Source organism: Equus przewalskii, chromosome 1 (genome assembly GCF_037783145.1).
Source record: "Equus przewalskii isolate Varuska chromosome 1, EquPr2, whole genome shotgun sequence".
In the NCBI taxonomy this organism is placed as follows: domain Eukaryota; kingdom Metazoa; phylum Chordata; class Mammalia; order Perissodactyla; family Equidae; genus Equus; species Equus przewalskii.
The window spans coordinates 172,209,742-172,235,638 of NC_091831.1; the positions used below are offsets into that span (position 1 = coordinate 172,209,742).

Genomic DNA, 25,897 nt, shown 5'->3' on the forward strand with positions numbered 1-25,897 from the left:
CTCCCTGGGGACCATGGTGGCACTGTGGGCTCTCCCACTGGATGAGAAAGTGATCATGCAGGGGCCCTGGAATGCCATCACCTGTTTGCACAGTTGTGCTGAGGTGCACTCCCATCCTTGGTGCCACAGCGGTGCTATGGGTGCTCCAGCTGGGAGACCAGTTGCACACATTTACAGGGTTGCTGAGGGGCCAGAGAGTGCTCACCTTTCTCTACCACCTCCCTGGGGGTAGTCCATCCACCTTCAAATATGTAGCTGCATGGGTCTCTCAGGAGTCCTGAGGTGCTGTTTGGGTATCCTCCACTGGTCAATGAATGTCCATTTAGTTGTAATTTGAAGGGGGAGAGACAAAGGGAACAGCTCACTCTGCCATGTTGCTGACATCATTTGAGCTATTGCTTTTTCAAAACTTCCTACAGCATATTAGCACTGTCTCCTGGGGTCTTTGTCAGGAATTAAATCCTGTGTCCCAGGCAAGTGTTCTTACACTGATAAACTCTCCTTTATCCAACTTTACCTTCCATCCCCTTTAATCTAGAATCTTTAGGATCCAGTCCCATAATATTGTCCTGGCTGCTGCCAATACATTTTGACTAGGTCCCAAAGATCCTTCAGCATGTAATCTCTTTCCTGCCCTATAGGCCCAGCGCTTCCCCAACTGAGCTGAATTGTGACTTGACCCTAGTTATAGGTCTGGTGGCAAGGAGGAAGGTGGACATTCATCCTGAGCAGGACTTGTGTGATCTAGCAAGCAGAGGCCTCTGCATCGTCTTCAGGTGAGGGGTGAGGGGCACTAGCCTTTAGCAGGGAGGAGTTTGTTCCCTTTTGCAGGCCTAGAGGGCTCAGACTCATCTGTGCTTTTAATGTTATGAGTGCAATGACCCAGGTGTCCCCATGTCAAGTCCCTGGACCTCACTCTTTGTCATCAGCACTCTGATCTTTGTACAGCAGACTCACTGGGGTTAAGAAGTCAACCTTCTTTTTCTACCCTTAAAAATTAAGTCCAGGTTCTGATCCTCAGTATCTTCTGCCTCCAGAAATAGGAAATGAGAAACTTTACACAGCCAAGGAGGCCCTCTGACATTCACACTTTGTCCTAAATTTGTGACTAATTATCTCTCTGCCTTTCACTGTCTTTCTCAAATATATTGATAATACCCGGTGACAGTCAATTGATTCCATAGTTCTTATAGGGAGTACTTTTCTTGTTCCTCTCAAACAGAGATTTTGTACCAGCCAGTACATTCCCTTCTACTGGCGTCTCATTCAGTTCACTACCTATAAAAGTTCTAAGAATTGCATTGGTATAGCACACCAGGGCCTATCAGTGCTTCACTTACCGCCAGTTATGGGGTTCTGATTATCGGTTGGACACTGTGTAAGCCAGCTTCAAAATCCTATTTTACACTCAGTTTCCTAGGACCATTCCTGGTGCCAACTCTCTTAGGTCGGGTTCCTGAGAAATAGACTCGGACAGAGATTTGCATGCAGGATATTTATTTGCAGATTCATTGAAACAACACCTGTAAGAAAGTGAGGGAAGCAGGACCGGGCAGAAGGAGAAATTGAACTGCAATGTAGTTGCAGTAGAGAGCTCAGCCAAGCCCATCAGAAGTGCTGGTGCTGGGATGGCCCTTCTGAGTTATCCCAAATTGAGGCAAAGGGGCCAGATTTTTGCACCACTGCACTGGATGTAGATTGGCCCTGGGGCTTCCTTTGGCTCAGTCAGGATTTCTCCATGGCGACACTGTTGACATTTTGGACCAGATAGTTTCTTTTTGGGGGAGAGAGCTGTCCCGTGCATTATAGAATGTTTAGCAGCATTCCTGGCTTCAACCCACTAGATTCCAGTAGCATTCTCTTCCTCACCCCACCCCCAAACAAAATGACTCCTGATATTGCCAAAGTGGGGTCTGCATTAGAGTCATCTGGGATGCTGATTTTGAAAATGCTGATTCCAAGGCCTAACTCATGAGGATCAAAGTCTCCGGGTACGTGGCATTTTCAAAAGCTCCCAAGTGATTCGTCAGCACGTTCCAGTTAGACATCCCCTGATCCACAGTGTAGGTGCAAACTCCTCACGGCATGAGAGACCCCGCAGAACCTGGAACCTGGGCCTATCTTTTCAGCCTCATCTCTGCCACCTACTACCCATTTGTACTTAGAGCCGCACCCAGCTAAAGTACTGGGTTTTGTTGGCACTTGCCAGGCATGTCCCACATGTGTGCTTCTTGACACGTCATTGCCTTTTTGTCCTCTGACTGCTAAAACCCCTCTGTATCCTGAGGTTCCCCTCCTCCTTGAAGACTTCCCTCATGATGCGCTCCACCAGAGTGTCTCTCTCTGCGAGCCTCCCACAGCATGGTGCACCCTACTCTGCTCAGTTCTCACCCCAGGCTACTGCTGTCTAAATCCCTGCCCCTCCCCTAGACTGGAGCGTCTGGGAGCAGAGCCTGGTCTCATGTATTTCAGCACCTTAGGTGCTCAATAAACATCGGCTGAGGGAACGAATGAGTGGTACGGTACTCACTCTAGATCAACGCTGTCCAATCGAAGTGTAATCTGAGCACGTATGTAATTTTTAATTTTCTAGTAGCCATAGTAAAAAGAGCACAAAGAGCCAAGTGAATTAATTCTGATACATTTTTATTTACTCAATCTGTCCAAAATTTTATCATGTCAATGTGTAATCCATGTAAAACCTATTGAGATATTTTACATTCTTTTCTCATATCAAGTCTTCCAAATTCCAGTGTGTATTTTACACTTAACAGCATGTCACAAACCAGACCAGCCACATTTCCAGCACTCGACAGGCACACAGGGTTAGTGGTTACCACATTGGACAGCACGGTTCTAGAATAGAGAGGATGCTCTCCAGCTCTATGGGAGAAACTTTGCACATGAAGGAAGCTGCATTCTAGTCCAGGGTTCATTCTTGGTGGCCACATGGCACTGGAATGGTTTTTACCAAGACCTTGTTAGCTTTGGTCTCCTCGTGCACTGTGCAGGGCTGTGAGGCCAGGTCTGACCGTGAGGGTCCTGCGTGCGAGCCATGTGCGGCCAGTGAGGAGGCTCAGGACTGTCAGCAGCTAACAAGCCTCCTTCTCCACCAGGCGGTTGGAGCTGAAGTGCGCAGGTACTCTGTTCCCTCTTTAGGGCACACTGAAGGCGTGGTGAGAGTGCTGCATTCTTTGGTGTGCAAAGCCACACCCTCCAATGCCATCGTCACGGAGGCTCTAGTCACTAAAAGAAAAAGCCACAGAAATGTAAACACGGTTCATTTGTAGATGCCTTGGCAGAGGCAAGCTCCAGGTATCCACACCCTCTGGGGACATCATTCCTTCTGAGGGAGGAGATACAAAAATGTCTTAAGCAGGAAACTTAGAACACTTCCAAGACATGAGCTGTTTGTCTTGCTCAGGCCTGTCGGCTGGCTCCCTCTAACTCAGACCACAGTGAGTGTTTGCTGGGCCCAGCCCCTACTCTCTTGGGGTCAGAACTAAGAAAAGAAATGAGTCTCCATCTCCTGGCCTCACACTTTGGTGACCTCAATTGAGAAGGCTGGTGCCAACTGTCACCTAGTGGAGGGTGGAGCTGGAGTCGACTTGGCACTGCCAGCCTGGCACCCTCTTCGTGGGCAGTATCCCAAAGCAGTCTTTCCCTCTGCTTCTCCTCCCCTAGGCCCCATGTTCAATTAAAACAGTCAGGTACACAAATTAGCATCAGAACCAAAATGGTTTCCTGGGAAACTAATGACAAAAATTCCAGTATTAAAACATTTTCTTTGCAACCTAGAGAGCAAAGCCATGCCTTTCACAAGAACAAAAGCCCTGAGCCAAAGACTCCATCTCATATAAAGAAGTGTCATTGGCCAAAGCCTGGGATGGATGAAAAGTGCTGTTTGAAGCTGTCAGGACAGGCTCTATGTGTTTTCCTGCACCTTGCTCCCATGTAATCCTGGCCCAACATTCACTCATGCCTGTTTTTACAGAAGGGGGACATTTCCTTGTTAATTTCTGTCCCCAGGGCTCCTTCTTGCTGTGAGAAGTTGAACTCTTTGGGATGCAAGCAGGTAGAGGTCGGATCAGAAATTTTTACCATTGTCAGGTAGAGAAGACGCGATATCAATCCTCCACTCATCAAAATACACACCTTGGAAATTATCTGAGAAAAAAATTTGCATTCCAATAGAAATAATGTGCATTTGTACAGTGGTTCATAGTTTACAAAACACCACATAGACTTCCTCAATGCAACGTCACAATAGTTGGAGTAGAAACAACAGGTTCAGTCTTTATGTGACGTCTTTAGGACCATTCGTTCCATTGATGAGCATCCTGAGAGCCTTCTTTGCGCCTGGCCTTGTGGAAAGCATGGGGGAACAGAGCTATCGAGACATAGTTCCTTCTAGAAGGAGCTGAGTCTTGGGAAAACAGAAAATAGACAATTATAATCCATATAAACCCTCTGACAGAGGTACACAGCATGCTGTAGGAGCACATAAGAGGGGGCCTCAGTGCAGAATTTTAAGGTCAGATAATCCCTTAATCTGGAGAAATTAAACTCCCTAACGATGGGCTTTCTGATATCCTAACAAGCTACTAAGGGAGCTATTGGCAGGGAGGCCTTCCCAAGGACCCCTAAATCATACAGCACTGACACAGAAAGCATAACTGTACTCTATATATAATATATACATATTATATATGTAGTTTCGGTATGAAACTAGAGTGTGTGTAGTAGTCATAACATTAGATATGGCTCTAAACTGGGGGGCCTTATTCTTTCGCAGTATGCCAGGATCCATAAGCTCTCCAGATGAGCATTAGATTCCCAGTGCCGAGTAACTACTTCTGAATATAGCCATTGCTTAAAACATTTATAATTCCCTTTTACTGGCATTTTCTTCAGAATCTGGAGGTATTATTTCCCTCCCTCTTTTTCCCTTGTTTTCTAATTACAAAAGTAATACATGTACATACTTATGGCAAACAGTTGAATATTACACAAACATACAATTTAAAAAATGAAAGTCTTCCACCATCATCCCCCACACTAAATACTGTTGACAGTTTAGGGCTTATACTCCCAGCGTTTTCTTTTGCTAAGGAACATTTGCCCTAGGCTAACATCCACTGCCAATCTTCCTCTTTTTGTACGTGAGTCGCCACCACAGCATGTCTACTGACAGATGAGTGGTGTAGGTGCATATACAGGAACCGAACCCAGGCCGCTGAAACCCAGTGCACTGAAATTAACCACTAGGCCACCAGGGCTGGCCCTTCCAGGGTTTTTTAAATGTATATGTTTACACATACCATTTTTAACAGGAATGGGAACATATTATGCATAATATTCAACAACATGCTTGAGAAATAGGTCTTTGAGATATCATCCCATGTTAGTATAGACATAACATTCGATTAAAGACTGCATAACCATTCACTGATTTATTTAAGCAATCGTCTACTGATGAACACTGGGCTGTTTTTCTAATTCTTTCTGTCTTATGAACAATGCTGTAATTAATATTCTTATAAATATTCATTGCACATTGGTTTGAGTATTTCTAGAAATAAATTCCTAGAAATTGAATTGATAGCATATTCTTTACAGATCCTCAATGAGGGAAAAGCTTTAATATTTAAGAATAATAAATTGTCTGAAAATATTTTTGGTCAAAATAAAACTTGACAGGGGCCGGCCCTGTGGCCGAGTGGTTAAGTTTGCATGCTCTACTTCAGCGGCCCTGGGTTTCACTGGTTCAGATCCTGGGCATGGATATGGCACCACTCATCAAGCCATGCTGGGGCGGTGTCCCACATAGCAGAACTGGAAGGACCTACAGCTAGAATATACAACTACATACTAGGGGGTTTTGGGGAGAAGAAGAAGAAAAGAAAAAAAAAAAAAAGAAGATTGGCAACAGATGTTAGCTCAGGTGCCAATCCTTAAAAAAAATAAAACTTGACCATAAGTAGGGAGGAGAGGGAAGATTTATTGAGCAGCTACTATGTGCCAATCACAATGCTAGATACTTGCATCATCTCATTACTCCTAGAAATTTTGAATATTTTGACATTATTATTCCCGTTTTAGAGATGAGGGTATTGTAACACAGAGAGGCTAAACTTTTCCAAGGTTACACAGTTAATAAATGGCAGAGCCAGGACTGGAACTTAGTCTTTCTGACTCTTCCCACTGCACCACCACTTCTAAGTAGTGTATAAGCACGTTGCTGGTTTTTGGTTTAAACTGCAACTGACTCTAAAGAAAATCTCAAAAATGTTTTGATCAGTTTCAGAAATGCTGAAATAAATATATATCTTCTCAAACCTGTATGTCAAAGATCACTGCTCATCTGAAATATATAAATTTTGTTATGGTAATTATCAAATGTCTCATTAATTTAGTCACTTCGTCTCCCTTTTCTTACTGATAATAGTACTCTATATAAAATAATGCATCCAATACAGATGGCCAACGGGGATATGAAGGGATGCTCAGCATTGCTAATGATTAGGGAAATGCAAAATTAAAACCAAAATGAGATATCACCTTACACCTGTCAGAATGGCTATAATTAACAAGATAAAAAATAACAAATGTCAGAGAGGATGTGGAGAAAAGGGAACCCTCATATGCTGCTGGTGGGAGTGCAAACTGGTGCAGCCGCTGTGGAAAACACTATGGAGATTTCTCAAAAAATTAAAAATTGAGGGGCTGGCCCCGTGGCCGAGCGGTTAAGTTCGCGCGCTCCGCAGCAGGCGGCCCAGTGTTTCGTTAGTTCGAATCCTGGGCGCGGACATGGCACTGCTCATCAGACCACGCTGAGGCAGCGTCCCACATGCCACAACTAGAAGAACCCACAACGAAGAATACACAACTATGTACCCAGGGGCTTTGGGGAGAAAAAGGAAAAAATAAAATCTTTAAAAAAAAAAATTAAAAATTGAAATACCACATGACTCAGCTATTCCACTACTGGGTATTTATCCAAAGAACTTGAAATCAACAATTCAAAGAGATCTATGCACCCTTATGTTCATTGCAGCATTATTCACAATAGCCAAGACGCGGAAGCAACCCAAGTGCCCAATGACTGATGAAGGGATAAAGAAGATGTGATATATGTATACAATGGAATACTACTCAAGCACAAAAATGTCAAAATCATCCCATTTGAACAACATGGATGGAACTTGAGGGTATTACGTTAAGTGAAATCAGCCAGACAGAGAAAGACAAACACCATATGATTTCACTTATATGTGGAAGATAAACAAATGCAAAGATAAAGAGAATAGATTAGTAGTTACCAGAGGGGAAGGGGATTGGGGGAATGGGTGAAAGGGATAAAGGGGCACATATATATGATGACGGAGAAAAATTAGACTATTAGTGGTGAGCACGATGCAGTCTATACAGAAATTGATAAATAATAATGTACACCTGAAATGATACAACGTTATAAACCATTATGACCTCAATAAAATAATTGAAAAAAGAATAAATAATACATCCAAAATACATACATTTCTTTGTTCTGAAATCCTTATCTCTGGGCTTATGCAAATTCTATTATTTAAAATAATAGTAAAGAAGCAAGCTCATTATGAAGTCCGTTTGGCTACCTGCTTCATTGTGCTTGGATAGAAGTAAACTGTCATCTCAAGAATCTATTCTTTGCTTGTTAATTAACCACCTCTTTCCTTTCAACCTGCTTTTGAAAATCCACCAGTTCTCTAGTACTTTTCATCATTTCTTTCTGGGGCAATTTCCTGTGGAAACAAAATACAGAAACCATGAAATGAGATGGGTGGGGGAAAAAAGAAGAAAACAGGAAAACAAAAGAATAGTAATCAGATACTTCCGCCTTTTCTCTGAAGGGTTGTGTCTAATTGCTTCATTTTGGATGGTCACCTCAAAAGGCAATACTAATGTTTTCCAGGGTAACGTTTTACTCATTTATGATTTTCTCATCAGCGCTGGGTTTTCTCTTTGTTTTAGGGTCTTTCCTGGCACCATCCTTATGTTTTCCCATAGCTCCTTCTGCATGATCCCATCACATCACTTGTCACGCTGTTTCTCATCCTTCTTCCTCGTTAGACTGAGAGTGTCTTGATAACAAAGACCATATCTCTGTTATCATTGTGTCCTTGGTTCGTGGCACAGCAGCCAGCACGTGATAAGTGTTAAATTAATATTTGTTGCTTGAATGAATAGCCTCAGGAGCATTTCTTCTCCTCAACCTTCTGCCTGATGCATCTGCAGTCAAAGAAGCAAGCCCCGCGGTGGCCTGATTGAAGGGATGGACGGATGGTCACAGGATAAAGAATGGCAGGGAATTTGATGGCAGCTTTCCCCAGATGCAGTCTCTGTTTTCACCTTTCACCAATATTAACACAGAGCTCGGCACCTCTTACCTTCCCCCAGAAAGGATTCGTTCACACCACAGGATTAGGTGGATTTCACTGGAGATTTTGTAGGGATATCAGGAAGGGTGGACCACTTCTCAGTCCTCATCAGACACGTTTGTTCCCTGAGGTCCTTTCTTCCCCGCTGTGCTTCAGCCTCACAAGCATCCTCCTTAGATTACGCAGAACAGTTCATCCCTTCCCCAGCTTCTTTCTCCAGACTTCCATGCCCACGCCTATCAGAGCCCACATTAGGCACAAGCTTTTCATGAGACAGTGCCAAATCCTAACCATAAGACCACCAGGCAGTGCTGACACATGCCTTTCAAAGACGGCGGGTGGGTGTGTGTGTTAACAATAATGTTTTTTTCCTATTGCATCAGCATTTGCAGTTATTGTACTTAATTCAATTCTCCAAACAACTTTAGGTAATCTGCTGTAAGCAAAAATCATTCCTCTTCCAGGCGTACCATTTTTAAAGTCATTGTCTACCTCTCCAGTCCCAGGAAGAACTAGTCACTTCTTGCTAGTGACCTTCACCTCATGTGGCAAGTAAGGTCGTTCCTGCTTGACCCTCAGGCTGTGCTCACTCCATCACCTCTTGGAGCCTCCTGGTTCCTAGTCCTCGGAGAAGAAGGGAGAAGAAGCCCTCCTCACCCGAGGCCCTGAGGTCACGACTCCATCTGAGGCAGAAACTTTTCTCACCTCGTGGCTGGTGTCTCCCTCTCTCTGGCCTCTAGGAAATTTCCCCTATTAACCTTAATAGTTATAATGCAACTGCAAATGTACTGATCCACTGAGATGTGCCAGACACTATGCTGAGCACTTTTTATAGGTTACGTCATTTGATCTCTAGGACCGCCCTATAAGTGGTTGTTATTATTATCCTTATTTCACAGATAAGAAAACTTAGGGAAATGAAGTAACTTACCTAAAGTGCTTGACTCACATGGGGTTTGAATGCAACACTGACTTCAAAGCCTGTGCTTTGATCCCTCTCTCTCTGAATAGAGATCCAGCATTCCCTCCTGTGACTGGGGCCATCTGGACATTCCTGTCTTCCTTTCTATCTGGTGTTGATCTAGGGCTGCTCAGAGGCCATAACCTTACCCTTGCCCTACCGGCCACCTATGCCCTGGTCAACTGTCTTGCTCTTAACTCAGGCTGTGTGGCTTCCACTCTAGACATTGGCACAGTTGGCTCTCGGCCCTTATTTTTCCTTTTTTCCCATGCTATGGCCTTGGCAGATTTGCTCTTATCCTTTTTTCTTCCTCTTCAGTATTTCTACCAGTCATTAAATCTCTTCTGAGAAAGGTAAGATGCCTAGCTCCATCTACATCAAGCCCAACCCCAAGAAACTTCTCAACTTTTCCATATTATACCATCTTTGCAAGTTCCCAGCAATTCCTAAAGGCTCCTAGTAAATATTCTTATTCTTGATGAAGAATAATTCTTATTGGATGTCAAGTAACTAAAAAAAGATCTCCAAGTCATATTATTAGATGAAAAAGGCAAAGTTCAAAGAAGTGTATATATTATGCTACCATGTAAAAAGGATAGGAAAAACTACCCAGTTTTGGGAGTTCGAGGGTGAAATGAAGATTTTTACTGGGCAGATGAGGAATAGGGGCAGGCAGAGATTTCATTATGTATCTTTTATAATTTTTGATGTTTGGATCATATGAATGTATCACCAATTTTAAAAATAGATGAATGGTTTTTAAAAAAAAAATGCAAGAAGTTTTCCTGATAGGCAGAAGAGGGTGTTTTGCCACAATAGTCAGTGAACAATAATAAAAAATAATAAATGAATAAAATAGTTTTGAGGGAGAACACAAAGACAAAGAACCTGTTCCAGAAGAATGCTTGGGTCAATGAGTATCACCCATAAATCTGGTATTCCAAAACGTGCAGCATTATGGGCAATTTCGGCAATGGTCTGAAAACAATCAATGGGTGGCGGAAAGTACTGATACAACTATATGTGTCCTGTTTCTTGCACTACACTTGTAGGGGTCGGGGGCTTTCTCTCTCATACAGCTAGAACTCAATAAATGTTTGACAGTGGCAGGGAAAGACTGCCACTCGGAATCCCTTTAACTCTGCGAGGAACAGGAAGCCCTTTCAGTGTGATTTGTTGAGTCCTAAAAAGAGAACAGAACCTTTTGGGGCACAGTTGAGTGCACATCAACTCAATCTCTACTTAATAGCATAAAATAGAGGGCAGCCAAGTAAGCACCTGTGCCCTCATTCACGTTCCTGACCCTGGTCTTGGAGAATGCACTACCTGCCCTAGCCCGGTCTCACATAGCGCCGGTACACGTGACTTGAGGAAACTAGGATCAGTTCTCAGGGAATCTGAGAGCTTTGCTAGCTTTAATTGATTACCTTCCAAGTAGTATTGAGCGCCTCCTAGGGAAGGATAAATCCCCAGGGCCATCTGTAGAAGTGACTGGCCTGCTCAGTTTCTTTGGCTTGGAGACAAGCAAGAGTTGACACTCCCGCCCCGACCCTGAGGTCAGAATGGATTAGACATGACTTCAGGCCTTCTCTATGTGCAGATCCATCTCCCCGGCATCCAGGGAGCAGGATAAATGGCAGCTTAGTGTCTGCCATATCCTCTTGAAGCAGAAGGAATTTCATCCAAATAGTATTTTAAGACTTATTTTAGAGATCTTGAAGGGACTAGAGACAACAGGAACGATGTGGGTAGAAAGCTGACTTTCAGCTTTGCCCAGTCCTAAGAGTTGTAGACAAAGTTCAGTGGATTCAGCAAGTCCCAAATTATCCCAGACTAGGATCACATGGGAGCTGGCAATGGATAGCTGGGTCCTTTCATTCCAGGAGCCTAAATGTGAGATAGTCATTGAAATGTCTGATCAGTCATCTGATTTTTTTATGTTTTTCTCTTAAAAAAGATTTTAAACATAAAATTTCTTCTAAATCTATTTTAGGTTGCATACAGGTAGTTCATTTGGAGAATGCCCTGACAAAATCTTTAAGGGAGTGAGGGAGGCAAGGTGCGGCAAAAGGAAAAGTCAAATTTCGTTCAGTCAAAAGAGAGACTTCAGCTGATCCCCAGGGGAGCTCTGAACCTGGAGTGACTCTTCAGAGCTTTCTAGAATTGAGATAAGGGGGCGGGCCTTCTATCCCTGTGAAGACCAATCACTGATATGGGCTACCACAGGCAGGGGGTGCAACCTGTGCGAGGCAGCTCCCTTAGGCTGAAGGCAATTCCTGGGAGGGGCTCAGCTATAGATCTCCGGCAGGCAACACTCCCGGCAGCTGAGAGAATAACTACCTTGGTCCTCCAAGGGGATCTGGGCCACACACAACAGCATCTACTATGTAATCAAACACCAACCTGAATACCAAACAAACGTGTCATAGCTCTGAAAGTGGCATGCGGTTAGCCCAGAAAATATGGTAGCGTGAAATGTGATGGAGCTGTGCCCTGGCTGAATATGTGAGGAAAGTTCTAGAAGCCATAACTGTCTGTTTATGATTACCTTTTGACTCTGAAATTGCCAGTTCAGTAAGCAAAAGGTGGCTGATTGAAAGTCATATCTATTCTAAAACCCTCAGAGGCAGGGCCTCTCAGGCCCGATTCAAAAGGAAAATTCTTGCTGCAGATTCTTCCACATTTTTTCCATTTCTGTGTGTTCCATGAGCAGGTGGCCACTACCTGCAGCTGATAATTACAGGCTTTATGTACGCTGTGCTCTGAAAGGAACTTGTCTGTGGTACCAGGCTGACACCTGTAAAAGGGGAAAATACCCTTTTGTTATGGGACATAGGGTTTTCAAGGCTGCTATCCATGGCAAATGTTCACCATGCTCAAGGGCTGAGGGCCCAGCATACAACCTTTTAAGAGCTTGTCAGCGGAAAGTCCATTCACTGAAAGCCCTGGCTGTCCCACACAATGGGCAGGTAATCAGGGCCATATTGTGTTCCTCCCTCGGGAAAAAGGTAAAAGTTCTATAGCTTCCACCACTGAAAATATTGAATATTGCACCATTAATTTTCAACGATACTAATAATAATAGCAAATGTTACCATAAACTTTGTAGATAAAAATGGATGTTTTGAACTTAGGTGAAACATTTTTTCTTCTGGGATGGAGCAAGGCAGCCATTTTGACAATATCTGAGAAAATGACACAGCAGCTCTGGGCAGGAATATTGCAAAACCTCCACTGAAATTATAAGAACAATTGAAACAAAGAATTGGCCCTAACCTGAGTAATTATGCCCTCCCTTCTCACTCCACTCCCAATTCACATCCACTGATAGCTTGCCAAACAGATGTTTATTTGATTATTATGGGTATTGAACAATATTGCATCATTGTATTACTATTATTAGAATTTTTATTCAGTGTTAATAGTCACTTAGATAATTTATCATAAGATGCTCATAATCTAAATTAGATCACAAAGTGATAATAGGAATAATTTTGTTCTTTCTGATTTCTGAAATGATTACTTGAAAATATGCTAAAAAAAATCACATATTATTTGTTCAATCATGTGAGTCCTTTGGGATTAGAGACAAAATTGTGAAATTTTAAAATTAGAGTTTACCTTTGAGGCTGTTGTGTACAAGTCCAACTTTCACGAATGAGGAAAGAGGCCCAGGGAGGTGGAGCTGCCCAGGGTCCGGGCCTCCTGATGCCCGGGCAGTCTTCTTGCCACTAGAAGAAGCATGTGCTCTGGTGATTGGCAGTATATGGATATGTTAGCGGCAAATTTTTATTGCCCAACAGAAAAGGAAGGCCTGGATGCCTTTCGACGAGACCAGGTTCAGAATTGTTTCTCTGTCCCAGAGAAACTGGATTTGAGACTGTGAACTCCAACTTGATCTGAGCCTCAGGCACAGCTGATGCCCAAACCTTGACTTGGATGAAGCTTGTCAACGTGCCAGGCACAGCCTGGGAGTTTCAGCATTGCTGGCTTTCACATGGCTGTGCCCAGAGTCCTCGCAGGCCTTAGGGGGTGGTTGTGACAGCAGCATCCTGTGAGACTTTGAAATCTCCTCGTGGATACCAGTATGTTTGCAGATTCCAATGTCCCATTTTGTTCAAATTCCCACGTAATGGCACGTGTTCACAAACTGAAGGCTTGGATGCATTCTGCTACTAAGAAGAGTTGAAGCATTGTGTTCTGCCAGAGCTAACCCTACAGAGCTGGCCCTACATATTCCAATGTCCTAGAAGAGTGGAAAAGAGAACTAGAGAGATCAGAATGCAAGCCACGTGTGTACCGAAGCTCTCATCCTTACAAGTGTAGCCTTGCAAGTGGTATAGAGATCATGAAAATAAAACACCAACCTTTCCTACTTTTATTTCACAGGGCTTTTCCATGACTACCAATTTCTAGGGATATGAATGTATTCCCAGTCTCTATATCCTTTTTTTTTTTTTTTACAGTGAGGAAGATTGGCCCTGAGCGAACATCTGTTGCCAATCCTCCTCTTTTTGCTGAGCTAACATCTGTGCCCGTCTCCCTCTATTTTGTATGCCACAGCACGGCTTGATGAGTGGTGTGTACATCCACGCCTGGGATCCGAACCTGCGAACCTTGGGCCCCTGAAGCAGTGTGCGGACCTAACCATTATGCCACTGGGCTGGCCCCTAGTTCTCTATATCTTTTGAAAAGTCCAGTTTGGGAGGTGGAGGTGTGCGTGAAGGTCCGGCAGCTCCTCGGAATGACGCAGAGCCCGTCCTAACTAGTCCACCTGCTCTGCAATGCAGGATGTTGAAATGCGCTGATTTGTAGTCACTGTATTATTTCTTCAAATGAAGCTGTTGCAGATTTGTGTTGCTGGGGACAGATGGCAGGATCTACCAGCTGATGGCTGGCACAATACCAGCTGAGTTCGTGTTAAGTCGGAAAACACTGCTCTAATGAGCATCTATCTTCTGGAAGGCTGCAGTTCCTTGCAACAATCTCTTCTCTTCCCTCCCCTTCTTGTTTGTTCCAGAGTCTCCATCATGGGAAAGAGGGGTCCCTGAGAGAGCCTTATGCCTTGTAAGTGTGAACCACAGCCCACAGCCTTTCAGCCGGACCTGAGCTGGGCAGAGAATTGGGATCTTGGCTCTAGGGTTTGTATTAGTTAGCTGAGGCTGCCAGGACAAAGTACCACATGCTGGGTGGCTTAAGCAACAGAGAGTTATTGTCTCACAGTTCTTGAGGCCAGAAGTCCAATAGAAGGTGTCAGCAGGATTGGTTTCTTCTGAGGGCTGTGAGGGAGAAATTGTGCCATGCCTCTCTCCCAGCTTCTGGTGGGTTGCTGGCAATCTTTGGTTTCCTTTGGTTTGTGGATGCATCACCCCGATCTCTGCCTTCATCTTCACATGGAGTTCTTCCTGCGTATATGTCTGTCTCTGAGTCCAAATTTCCCCCTTTTATAAGGACTCAGTCATCTTGGATTAGGACCTACTCTAATGACCTCATCTTAACTTGGTCATACGCAAAGACCCTATTTCCAAAAAGGTCACATTCACAGGTGGTCCTGGGGGCTAAGACTTTAACATCTTTGGAAGGGACACTCTTCAATTCATAACAGGGCTTCTAACGTGAGTCCAAGGAAGACAATGGGAACCATTGGATTGGGCAGGTTCAACCCTCTTCTCCCCCTTTCCTGGCCCACCAGGTGTTTTCTCGTTCTCCAGCCCTGTCCCGCTGTCTCCTGGATGGGCTTTTCTGAAGGAAGTCCCTTATCGGCCTAGGATGGAGTAGAGCTTCCTTCTGTCTATGGAGGACTTGAGTCTGTTGCCCAGATTCTAGGCCTGGATTTCTATGCTTCTGATACCCAGCATCTGCCAGGGCTTCTGCTCTCTCATGGTGTAGACAAATTGTCTGTATTCCTGGTCCTTTTTATCTAAACTTATAGATGAGGCAATATGATATAAGGGTTAAGAACTCGGACTCTGAAGCCAGACTCTCAGCTCTGAAACTTCCTAGATGTGTGACCTGGACAAGTTGCTTAAACTGTCTGTTCCTGTTTCCTCATCTGGAAACCCATCACCTCAAAGAGTTGTTAACATGCAAATGAGATAATTCATATCAAGCAGCTGGAGCAGTGCCTGGCACAGACTTGACACTCACTAAAGTTTGCTGACATTGTTGTTAGCTTATCCCTGGCCCAATGAGCTAGCACTGGTTCTTGGAGAGGCAGGCAGGGCAAGGGTGATGGGTGAAGTGGCAAGGCGGGGAGAAGCCTCCAAGGATGAGCGATGGAGGGAACAAGCCTCTATAGGGCAAGCATCTGCAGCGGGGAATGAGAGGAAGCCAGGACCCAGAAATGAAGGAGGTAGTGAGAGGGCAGCAAGGTCATGAACCATCTGGGCAGCAGACCCTTAGACTGAGACAAGTGAAGAATCTGCGGAAACAGTTCAGGGCTTCTTGTCTGCTTGCTCCCCAAAAGCGGAATGATCTCAGGTGTGGGCAAGCTTGAGCCTCAGCAGGCACACATGGATGCAGACCTCCAGTAGCACAGGGCTGTGTGTGTGTGTTTGTGTTTCTAGAAGTCACCAGGAAGTTCTTGGCTCCATTGCTCTATTACCTGAAGTACTGTCCTAAATTCTACACTTACAGTCTAAGACTTGGGCACCATCCTCACCCTCCCCCTCCCCCTTCAGCCTCCCCTCTGTTTTCTCAATGTCAAGCCCTTACCTTTCATCCAGAACAGCTGCCACCCTGGGTTGCCGCTGCCGGCAGAGGTGTTCTGCTTACAAAATTCTCTGTTTGGTTGTCACTGTTTGGTTATTACCCCACTGCAAAGGAACAGCTTAACAAATGAGTTTAAACTATTCACTTTTCAAATATTAGGTTAAGGCTATCTGAAGTTTGATCAAGATATGGTGGATAAGAAATCACTGCCCCTCCTAAAAATTTAGGTTATGATTCAAGTGCTCTTTTAAGAAGCATTTCAGAATGTTGACTGTATACATTATCCCAGTGCCCAGCAACCGTGGCATAGCTACGTTTCGTCAGTCTTTTGTGATGAGAGGTGTATATGAGTGAAGCATTTGGTCATTCAAAAAACCACCAACCTTCTCCTGACCCTGCTGTTCCCTTAAGGTACCAGCCTATCTCTCACTTTCCCTTTACTCCTCGAATTGTCGAGAAGCTAGTCCATACTTGTTTCCACTGCCTCACCACCCACGGTCACACTGGATTGTATAATCCTTAACTCTTTGCGTCCTCACCATCCAGTTAAAATTGCTCTTTAGAGGTTGTTGTTGCTGGTCCCATCACCAAATCCAATGGCTGCGTAACAGTCTTTAACCTTCCTGACTTCTCTGTAGCGTTAGATACATTTAAAAATCCTCTCCGCCCAAGACTCCCATGACCCTGAGCCACTCTAGACTCCCTGTCTCTCTGACAGCAAGTCCTCTGCGTCCTTCTTTAGCTATTCTTCCTTCTTCCCCCTAAATGCAGGTATGTTCAAAGTGTGTGTCCGCTTGCTCTTCTCCTCCCTCCCTATCCCCTCTCTCTCCCTGGCTATGTCTAGTTTATCGGATGTGGAAGGGCCTCCAGACAGCGGGTTGCTGGAAACACAGAATATCCGAGGCTAGGTATGTTTAGCCATGGGACTTTTTAGAATGTCCTACCAGGAAATGAGAGCAGGCATTGTTAGCCCAAGCCCCAAAGCAGAAGGAACCAACACAGCAGTGCAACACTGGCCTGCCATGCTTGGGTGCAGCTTAGGATAGCAGATGGGCACCAAGGGGCTGGACCTAGGAAAAAGGAGGGGTCCAAAGCAGAGAGTAGGCCAGCGTGCTTGAAGAAGCTTATTTCTGATGATTGTATGCAGCAGCTTTAACAGTGTTCCTGATTTCTCTGCTGGAGTCAGATACCCCTTGTTCTTCCCCGTCAAGTCCTTATCACCCTGGATATGGTGTATTGTTTGTGTACTGGTCTATACCCACCTCTAGACTGTGAGAGCTGGAGAGCAAAGATCGTATATATCCTTTCTACCATTTTATTTCCAATGCCTAGACCAGTGCTTGTCCCATAGAAGGGGCTAAATAAACATTTGTCGAAAGAGTGAATAAAACCAGGTTTTTAAATTTGGAAGTCAAATAAGTAGAAAGTATGGGAAAGAAATGATATGTAAGCCAAGATAAAACTGTCAAAGTGCATACCAAATATCACGTAGCACCGTTTGAGGTGGGCTGCACATTTCGCTCTGAACTTCCTAGTAGTTAAAGCACAGAAAAAAATAAGTTACAAAACTTATCGTGCCTATAGAATTTAAAAAGAAAAGTTGCTCAGATGAAGCATGACTGTCCCTGTGTTGACTTAAGAGAAACGTCTCCGTGGATTCTCCTAGGAGTGACTGGCTGGGCTACATACTATGTGTTCCATGGTATCTCTGTATTAGACACAATAGTGAATTCTGTAGGGCTATTTGTTACAATGTCCTTCAATATGGTCTAATCACATACCTTAAATTTATTTATTATTTTTTTTATTGAGGTAATATTGGTTTATAACATTATATACATTTCAGATATACATCATTATATGTCAATTTCTGTGTAGACTACATCATGTTTACCACCCAAAGACTAATTCTATCCCTCACTGTGCACATACTTTAAATTTAAAATAATTCTGTGACAGGGAGACCAGAGTAATGTAATCAGGTACCCAGAACTCTGATGGCCTGGCTTGATCCAATGATGAAATTTAAAATATTCGAGCAAAGTGTGTTCTGAGGAACAGGACTATTCTCTATGAAATGATCTAAACGATTTCTGTGGTCAAGTATATTTGGGAAATATTGCATACTCAGACCTATGTTTGGATATTTACATGTACATTAACATATATTAAATGCTCTGAGAAATCCTTCAGCAGAGAAACTTTGTCTAACCCAAAGTTTTACCAAAATAATTTGATCCTTTTATCATATAATACCTGTTTACCTTTCAGGGAAATTTAAAGATGACACTTTGGGAAACAATCATCTAGGGAAATTATGGATTGCATCTGTTCAGGCGACCCTATGTGAATATTGTTTCTCAGAGCTAGGTTCTCGATAAGAATCTGTCCATGGAGTATCCCCAGCTGTTCCCTCGGGCAGGAACTTGGAGTGCAGATATTCTGTTCTGTCAGTTACAAATGGACTTTTTTCTTGGACAGTCAATTGAATGGCAGGTTATCTAAGGACAGTGAAAGCTCCTAATCAATGTTTGTGCCCACACCCTCCCTAGAAAGGACCCAAAAGCAAGCCAAATACTTTCTTGGGAAACAGTCATGACTCCAGTTTATTTAAACCCAGTGATACAATCTGAATCAACTCAGTGGAAAAGAATCTGAAAATCTAAGTTAGTCTGAACCACATTAATGGGATTCTTCTCAAGAACTTCTAGATGCTTCTAGAAGTGGTGAGGAACACACTGCTACTCTTACTGAAAATAAATCTATTGATTATCTTAACCAATGACGCTATTCTTAGTAGGTTAATGTACCAATAATTCAGTCTGTTTGATTTTCTGCACTGAAACTTGAGAGTTAAATCACTACATCATAAAAAATCATACAATGCATTGCCCCTTCTCTCTGGGCAGGCATGCTTCCAACTGATAATAACCGGTAAACATAATTTCCTTGGAAAGAGGGAGCAGAAACAAAGTTTGTGTCCTGGCATATTCCTTCTAACCAAGTGAAGACTTCTCTCAAATCATTAGCTAAATGAGGGACCAGAGACACTCAGAGTCCCAATCACTGGGGCAAAATGGGACAGAGCCCTTAGAGGGAAGAGGAAGACCTAACTTTTGTTTCTTTTTCTGTTACTAATCTCTTTGAAATCTCTAAAATATTTCCTGCCCTCACTTACTAGGTTCTGTAGAATCAGGAAAGATAAAGCGTCATATAAACATGGCAGATAAGTGAGCTAAAATCAATTTTACATTTCATTCTGGAGTTCATTATATTTTTGGCAGCAAATTTATCTTCCTAATTATGTTTTACTTAGGTTGAAATTAATTTTAATTGGTATTTCCTGTGAACACACTGAATAGGAAGCATGAAAATCTGTCTGAAATTAAAAATTGACCTTGAATAATCTGAAATTCGCACTCACTAGGGATGACCTCGTGCATGCCCATGACTTCACCTATCCCCGATGCTCCGAGGACTTCCACACCCACGTCTCTCCTCCAGCCTCTCTCCTGAGCTGTGCAGTGCATCCACTTGACGCTTGGGCAACTTCACGTATATGTGACAAGCGCAACGTGAGTTCATCTTTCCTACCATCTGTCACCTCTGCTGCCTCCTCCCCATAATCCGAACCTCGGTGATTGGAACTACTTCCCACCCAACTGCCCAACGCAAAATCTAGAAGATACTCTAGACTCTTTATTCTCATCACTGTCTGTCTTGGGACTAAAACCCAAATTCTTTGGGATGACTTTGAAGGGCCTTTCCAGCCCAGCCTAGTGTTTCCCAGTAAAGGCACTATTGGCAATTGAGGTGAAAAAATTTTCTTCTCTGTGAGGAATCTCCTCCTTATTCCTAGTCCCACCTACTAAATGCCAGTAACAATCCCTAGTCACTATGACAACCAAAAAAAAAAAGCTCCTTCGCATTTCCTAATGCTCTTTGTGGGATAATAGTGCCTCCAGCTGAGAATCACAAGTTCTGCCTTGCCTACTTTTCCAGCCTCTTCTCCCACTACGTTCCTCCACAGACTGTGCATTCCAGTCGTACAGAGTGATTTGCTCTTCTCGTGCATGCTGTGCTCTCTCAAGCCAAGCCTCCGCACCTTTGCACATGCCATTTCCTCTGTTGATAACATCCTCCTTTCAGCCCTCTCCTTACTAGGTCAGTCAAAAATCTGTACCTCAATATCTGATTCAAACTCCTTTGTCCCTGTGAAGTCTCCCAGCCCGCCCTCAACCACAGTGACCCCTCATCCCTGTAAACTCAGGTGGTAATTACTGTAAGAATTTCCCCTTTGGACAGTTCTAGACTGACGAAGCCTCAAAGTACCTGCCAGGCCCACATCCCACTATGAGGGAAATTGCCCTCCCCATAGCTCTGCCCCGTGTAGATCAGCCCTTTGTAGATCACATGATCACCTTACAAGTAATGGACCAGGAGAGGTCCCTGTGCAAGGGCAGCCCACTCCTAGGACAGTAGTCCATGATATGTCCTAGTTTTATAAGATGAACTAGGCTCATTAGATGCTCTCTCTCTGTGTCTCTGTCTCTGTTTCTCTCTCTCTTGAGAATTTACGGTAAGAAATACAAATAGAGTGAGTCATTTGTCAGGAGCTGAAAGGTCATAGGATAGACATGCTACGAGGAAAAGGTCATGAGTCAAAGTCCACACGGACTGTGAGAGAGATGAAGAGACCAGCAGAGTCACACAGGTAGCACATAGCCTGGACCCTTCTCAGTGGTTCCAGTAGTCGCTGGAAGCACTGGCAATACCATTGGGGGCCCCCCTGAGGAGAAGCAAGAGAGAAAGCAGGGCACGGGGAGACCTGAGCAACAGAGCGTAACCCCTATGAGAGGAGGCAACGCTCGTCTTGATCTGCCTCCAAAGAGCCTCCCAGATCCAAATGTGACAGGTCTTCCCTTTTTGCCCTGCGCTGACCCTCAGAGCAAGGAGCAAGTGGAAGGGAAAGGCTATTTTCTAGTTCTGCCTCGGCCCATCGCAATCCCCGTGGCCTCGGCAAGTGTTTCTGGAGCACTTTTTCTCATCTATGAAATGTAAATGTTAGAATCTGTCCTGCCTGAGGTCCTGCTCAATGATTAATTAACTGTATGACCTTGGGCAAATCATCTGACCTCTGTGAGCCTAGTTTCCACAATTTTAAGATAGGGTCAATGAAACCCATTTTACACAGAGGATGCAATAATCAAAATTGATAACTTATGTAGAAAGTGCCTTATAAATTGAAAATTGCCATATATATCTATAAGGTTATTATTATTTCCTTTTTCCAAGCCTTACAAACATGATGGAAGATATTTTTATTGGTATTTATACTTATACATATAGATATAGCATATTCCTTAGCATCTTTCCAAAATTTTCCTCAACTCTACTCGTTTGGTTTTACTTAAACTGTAAAGCTACTTTTACACTATTTTATAAATGAAGATTATCACTTAACTTCAGCAGTCTCAGTCAAATAAGGGATTGGTAGAATTTTAAAAACCACTTATCACTTTCTTTTTATAACGACACTCTGAAACCCTTCTCAGGCTATGAATCTATGCTTTTTTTCTGCTTACTACCCACTGTTTTAGTTTAACTATTAATAGTAACTTTAGAACCCTTATACAGCTGTGGAGCAATTTTTCCAAGATTGTTTATTATATGACTTCCATTAGGAACCATTGATACTGTTTTCAAATCCTTTTGGGCACCGAGAACCCTGAGAGCTCCTGAAACCTGGGCATCACTCGCCTTTTTTTCTTTGCCACCATCCAATCAATTATTGATTGTTCTGTCTATTTCGTAATGTCGCTGGAATCCGTCCACTGCTGCTATCCTAGTGCAGACCGCTCTGCCCCTAGTGCAGACTTGAACATCCGCGGCGGCTTGCTCACTGGTCTCCCTGTACTCCCATGCAGACGCTGTGGGTACATCAGCGAGTAACACAGGTGAGGTGGAAGTTTCCAATCCATGGAGTGTTTTTATACTAGTGGGAGAAAGACAAAAAAGTAGGTCCTTGAGAAAACCCCAGTTCGCAAATTGTGATGAGTGCTATGTAGGGAAATAAGCAAAGAGCTGAAATAGAGAATATGACGGGGAGGGTGTTGTCATTATAAGAGGTGGTCAGGGAGGACCTCTCTGAGGAGGTGACTTTCCAGCTAAGACCGCAAGGATATGAATAAGCCAACCGAGAAAGGAGAAAGAGCATATGGGGCCCAAGGACCTACGGGGAAAGGAGCATGTGAGAATCTAGGAGAAGGCCAATGTAGCCGGGTCATTCTGCATGTCTACGGGCAGGGTCAGCACCCCCTACCCTCAAGCACACACAGCAAATGTGCGGAAATGAGAACAAGTCACCCCATATAGGTGGATGAATCTCCTTTCTATAATATAAATGTGATTAAGCCACTTAAAGGGCTTCATGATTTCCTGTGGTCCTGAAATGTTCAGGCATCTTAATTTGTACAAGATTCACAAGAACCTTCACACTCAGGTCTCTACCCACTTCCCCCGCCTCACCTGTTCCCACTCTCCTTCTTCTTACGGTTCCTTGAAGGCACCATGTGTTTTTGTGTCCATGGCTTACCTCCTCTGTCCTGCTACCTGAAACATCCTTCCGTCCCCTTCACCGGTCACTCCTTCCTCACCTCTGAAGGCTCAACTTAAACATCACTTCGTCTGAGAAAGCCTCTCAAAGCACGTGTCTGAGAACTTTATCATCCACGTTGACCCTTAGCTCCTGTGTGCCTGATTCCAGTCTCTGCCCTCGCTTCAGACCTCTAGGAAGGCAGCTCATGGTGCCGTCCGTGACTACGCCTGGTGTGCTTGACATTATATCTGTCAACTATTCTTTGGCTGAGGATCTCAAACTGTTCTTCAATAGACTCATTATCTTTTAAAACTCTTCTTGAATGCATGCATGGAGTGCGCTGTACCTTGCCCTTGCAATTTTCAGAATGGCAGCTCTGTCTAGGCTCTTATCCAAAGTGATTGCAGATGTGTCAGAAACCCACCCTCCTTAAGTAGACCCCAAGTCGGTGTCATAGTGTGGTCAGAATATCGTAATATTAGCCAAGTCTATTTGGAGGTTGCAAGCAGTGGAAGGAAGAGAATTGAATCCGGGTTCCTAAGATCATGTTCCCAAGCTAAGTAGAGAGAAAAAGAATTCTGACCTTCACCTTTAACAGCACCTTCTACAGATAGAATCCAAAGGTGAGGAGATGGATTTAAGGTGCTTAAAATCCTGCCACAGTGAAAAAATGCTCTATATCAACTTCCCTTCCCTAAAATTTCTGTGTAACCAGTCACCTCCTGAAGCAGCTGGTTTTCAGAAACACGACAGCATATTTGTATATCCACATCTTCTTTTTTAACCAACATGACTGTAGATTGCTTGAGACCAAACCTTAAAATAACAATGGATGCTCATGGTTCTGAGCAGAAAGGCCACGTAATAAGGCAAATGCAAATGAATGATTTATTGGTTAACAAGTACCTCATGCTTGAGACTTTGCTGCATAACATGCACAGAAAAGAGCAAAGACAGTACCCTGTAGCACCTGCCCTAGGGTACTCATGTGATCTGAGAAGGTCCTCACTCTGGTGGGAAACCACTTCAGTGTTAAATTCCAGAGGTGGCTTGGAAGAGCTGTTCCTACTGCAATGTCAAGCTTCTCCAGTAGCTCTACAGTCATGAAGGGTATGAGCCCTCTTTACGGTATGTATACCTTGCTTGTCATAAGAAAGAGTTTGAGGTCATATATGTATATGTATGGATAAGATCAAAAGTAAAATAAACAAGGAAGTAGAGGCAAAGGGATAGCAAAAAGGAAGAAGGGAAGATGAAACTGGGAGTGAGCGATTCCGTTGTTTCCAGTGTCTTCCGATGCTGTTTGGCAGAATGCGATTTTTATATGTGTTAGAGAGAGTCATTATTATTTCCACACTATGCATACCCTCACTAAAAAAAAAAAAAAAATTCTTTCTAGAATTTATTCATGCTTTTTACCTAATTTTGTTTATGAGCTCCTAAAAGTAGACCCTAGCTGATTCTACTGTCAGCATTTGGGTCATTGGAAGTAAATATTCTAAGTTCTCCTTTATTTAGCAAATATGGTCAGTGAATTTAACATTGATAATATTCTCAATCACCTGAATGACATTTCCTGGCGAGGATAAAAGAAGTGTGACACTGTTTAATAGTTTGATGCCCCCGACAAAGCCCCACAGTCCACGATTCCCAACAGTGGGCCTTGGCCCTCTGCAGCACCACGGCCTCTGTGCCACCTACGGGGTAGCTTCACGGCCTACGTTTCCAACCATCCAATGCTCAAAATTGGGGCCAGGGTTAAAGCCACCGTAATGGCAATATTCTAGGAAGCGACTTGGTGGAAGGGAATTTTTCTTATTTCACAAGACCTTTGTTCTCTCAACCATAGCCATGCCCTCCAGAGAATAAGAGCTTTAAGCTATTTGTTCTGATTTTTTGTCACCGCATCTTCCAGATGAGTTTGTTGTTGCTGTTTTCTTTTACAAAGAAACTCATTTTAGGGGTCAGCCCAGTGGTGTCATAGTTAGGTTTGTGGACTCTGCTTCGGCAGCCTGGGGTTCGCAGGTTCAGATCCCGGGTGTGGACCCATACACAGCTCATCAAGCCATGCTGTCGTGGCGTCCCACATACAAAATAAAGGAAGATTGGCACAGATGTTAGCTCAGCAATGATCTTCCTCAGCAAAAAGAGGAAGATTGGCAACAGATGTTAGCTCAGGGCCAGTCTTCCTCACCAAAGGAAAAAAAAAGAGAGACATTTTAAAGGGCATATTTGCACATTCTCAGCAGTTCCCCTGAAAGAGCAAACATTATATTTGAAATGAGAGGGGGTTCTTTATTCAGAGCTGTTTCTCATGTGCTGGAGTTGTGGTCAAGATGGTCTGTTGGGTTAAAGGTCAGCAAGCAGGTTGTGTGTGACCCAGGAAGGTGGAGTCCTCTTGGCTATGCAACCGAGAAGCCATATTCTAGAAGAAATGGAAAATTGCTTGAAGGTATTACCAGTGTGTTTGAGAATACTGATTGATGTACGTAGTATTCAATAGCAATATGAGGACAAAACAGGGGGAAGTAGTGAAGATAGCTATTCTTCAGTACAAGAAAGGAGAAGAGAAAGAGGTTGCCCTCTCCCCACAAGATTGAGAGCCATGAGGCAGCTGGGTCTTAGGGTAACTGTCTTGGATTGTACGATTTGGTTCCATGAGCTAAGGGGGCTTTAAGGGGCTCCATGGAGTTCATTTGGGAGTGTTTAACTCCAACCTAGGGAAGCCTTATCTAATTGCTCAATATACAGGCATTTTCCCCAAGCCCTGCTCTACATCCTTACTTTTTATACTAACAGTGGTCAGCCCACACATTTAAAAAGGGGGATGAAGAGGGGGTGTTCATGTAGAGTTAGTGGAGAAAGGATGGCAAGGATGAAAAATGTTCAGATCAAAGATTTTTGTCACCTGTTGAAGGCTGTTGACACTTTCCTTAAAAATCCGCAACCTCCTAGTTTACCTGGTTGAATCAGAAATGACTAAGTAGTAGATCTTTTTTGTTAAAAAATGTAAGTCAAGTTGTAAAAATACAACATGTTCCTCTTATTTTTAACATTTGATGAGTTGAGTGCATCGAGCAGGGTATTTGAAGACTGGTTTGAGATGATTTCATAGAATGATTTGATTTTAAGATTAAGGCAAAGATGTGCAAAGTATGAAAGACAAAGGGCATATTCTCATCCTCCCCTCTGGACCCAACAAGTGTC

At 43.6% G+C, this 25,897-nt stretch overlaps 2 long non-coding RNA genes across 2 annotated transcripts in view; both read right to left on the bottom strand.

Annotated features, from left to right (window-relative positions):
• Positions 1-2,629: 2,629 nt before the first annotated feature.
• LOC139078079 (uncharacterized) overlaps positions 2,630-25,897 on the bottom strand; it is a 55,762-nt gene continuing 32,494 nt past the window's right edge. The window contains exon 4 of the long non-coding RNA XR_011530835.1: positions 2,630-3,246. This is a non-coding gene — a long non-coding RNA (uncharacterized lncRNA). The remainder of the gene's footprint in view (positions 3,247-25,897) is intronic.
• On the bottom strand, positions 12,477-16,361 carry LOC139078082 (uncharacterized). Its single transcript, XR_011530841.1, has 3 exons — positions 16,096-16,361; positions 13,003-13,627; positions 12,477-12,615 (listed from the first exon to the last, which is right to left on the bottom strand). It is a non-coding gene; the product is annotated as an uncharacterized lncRNA (long non-coding RNA).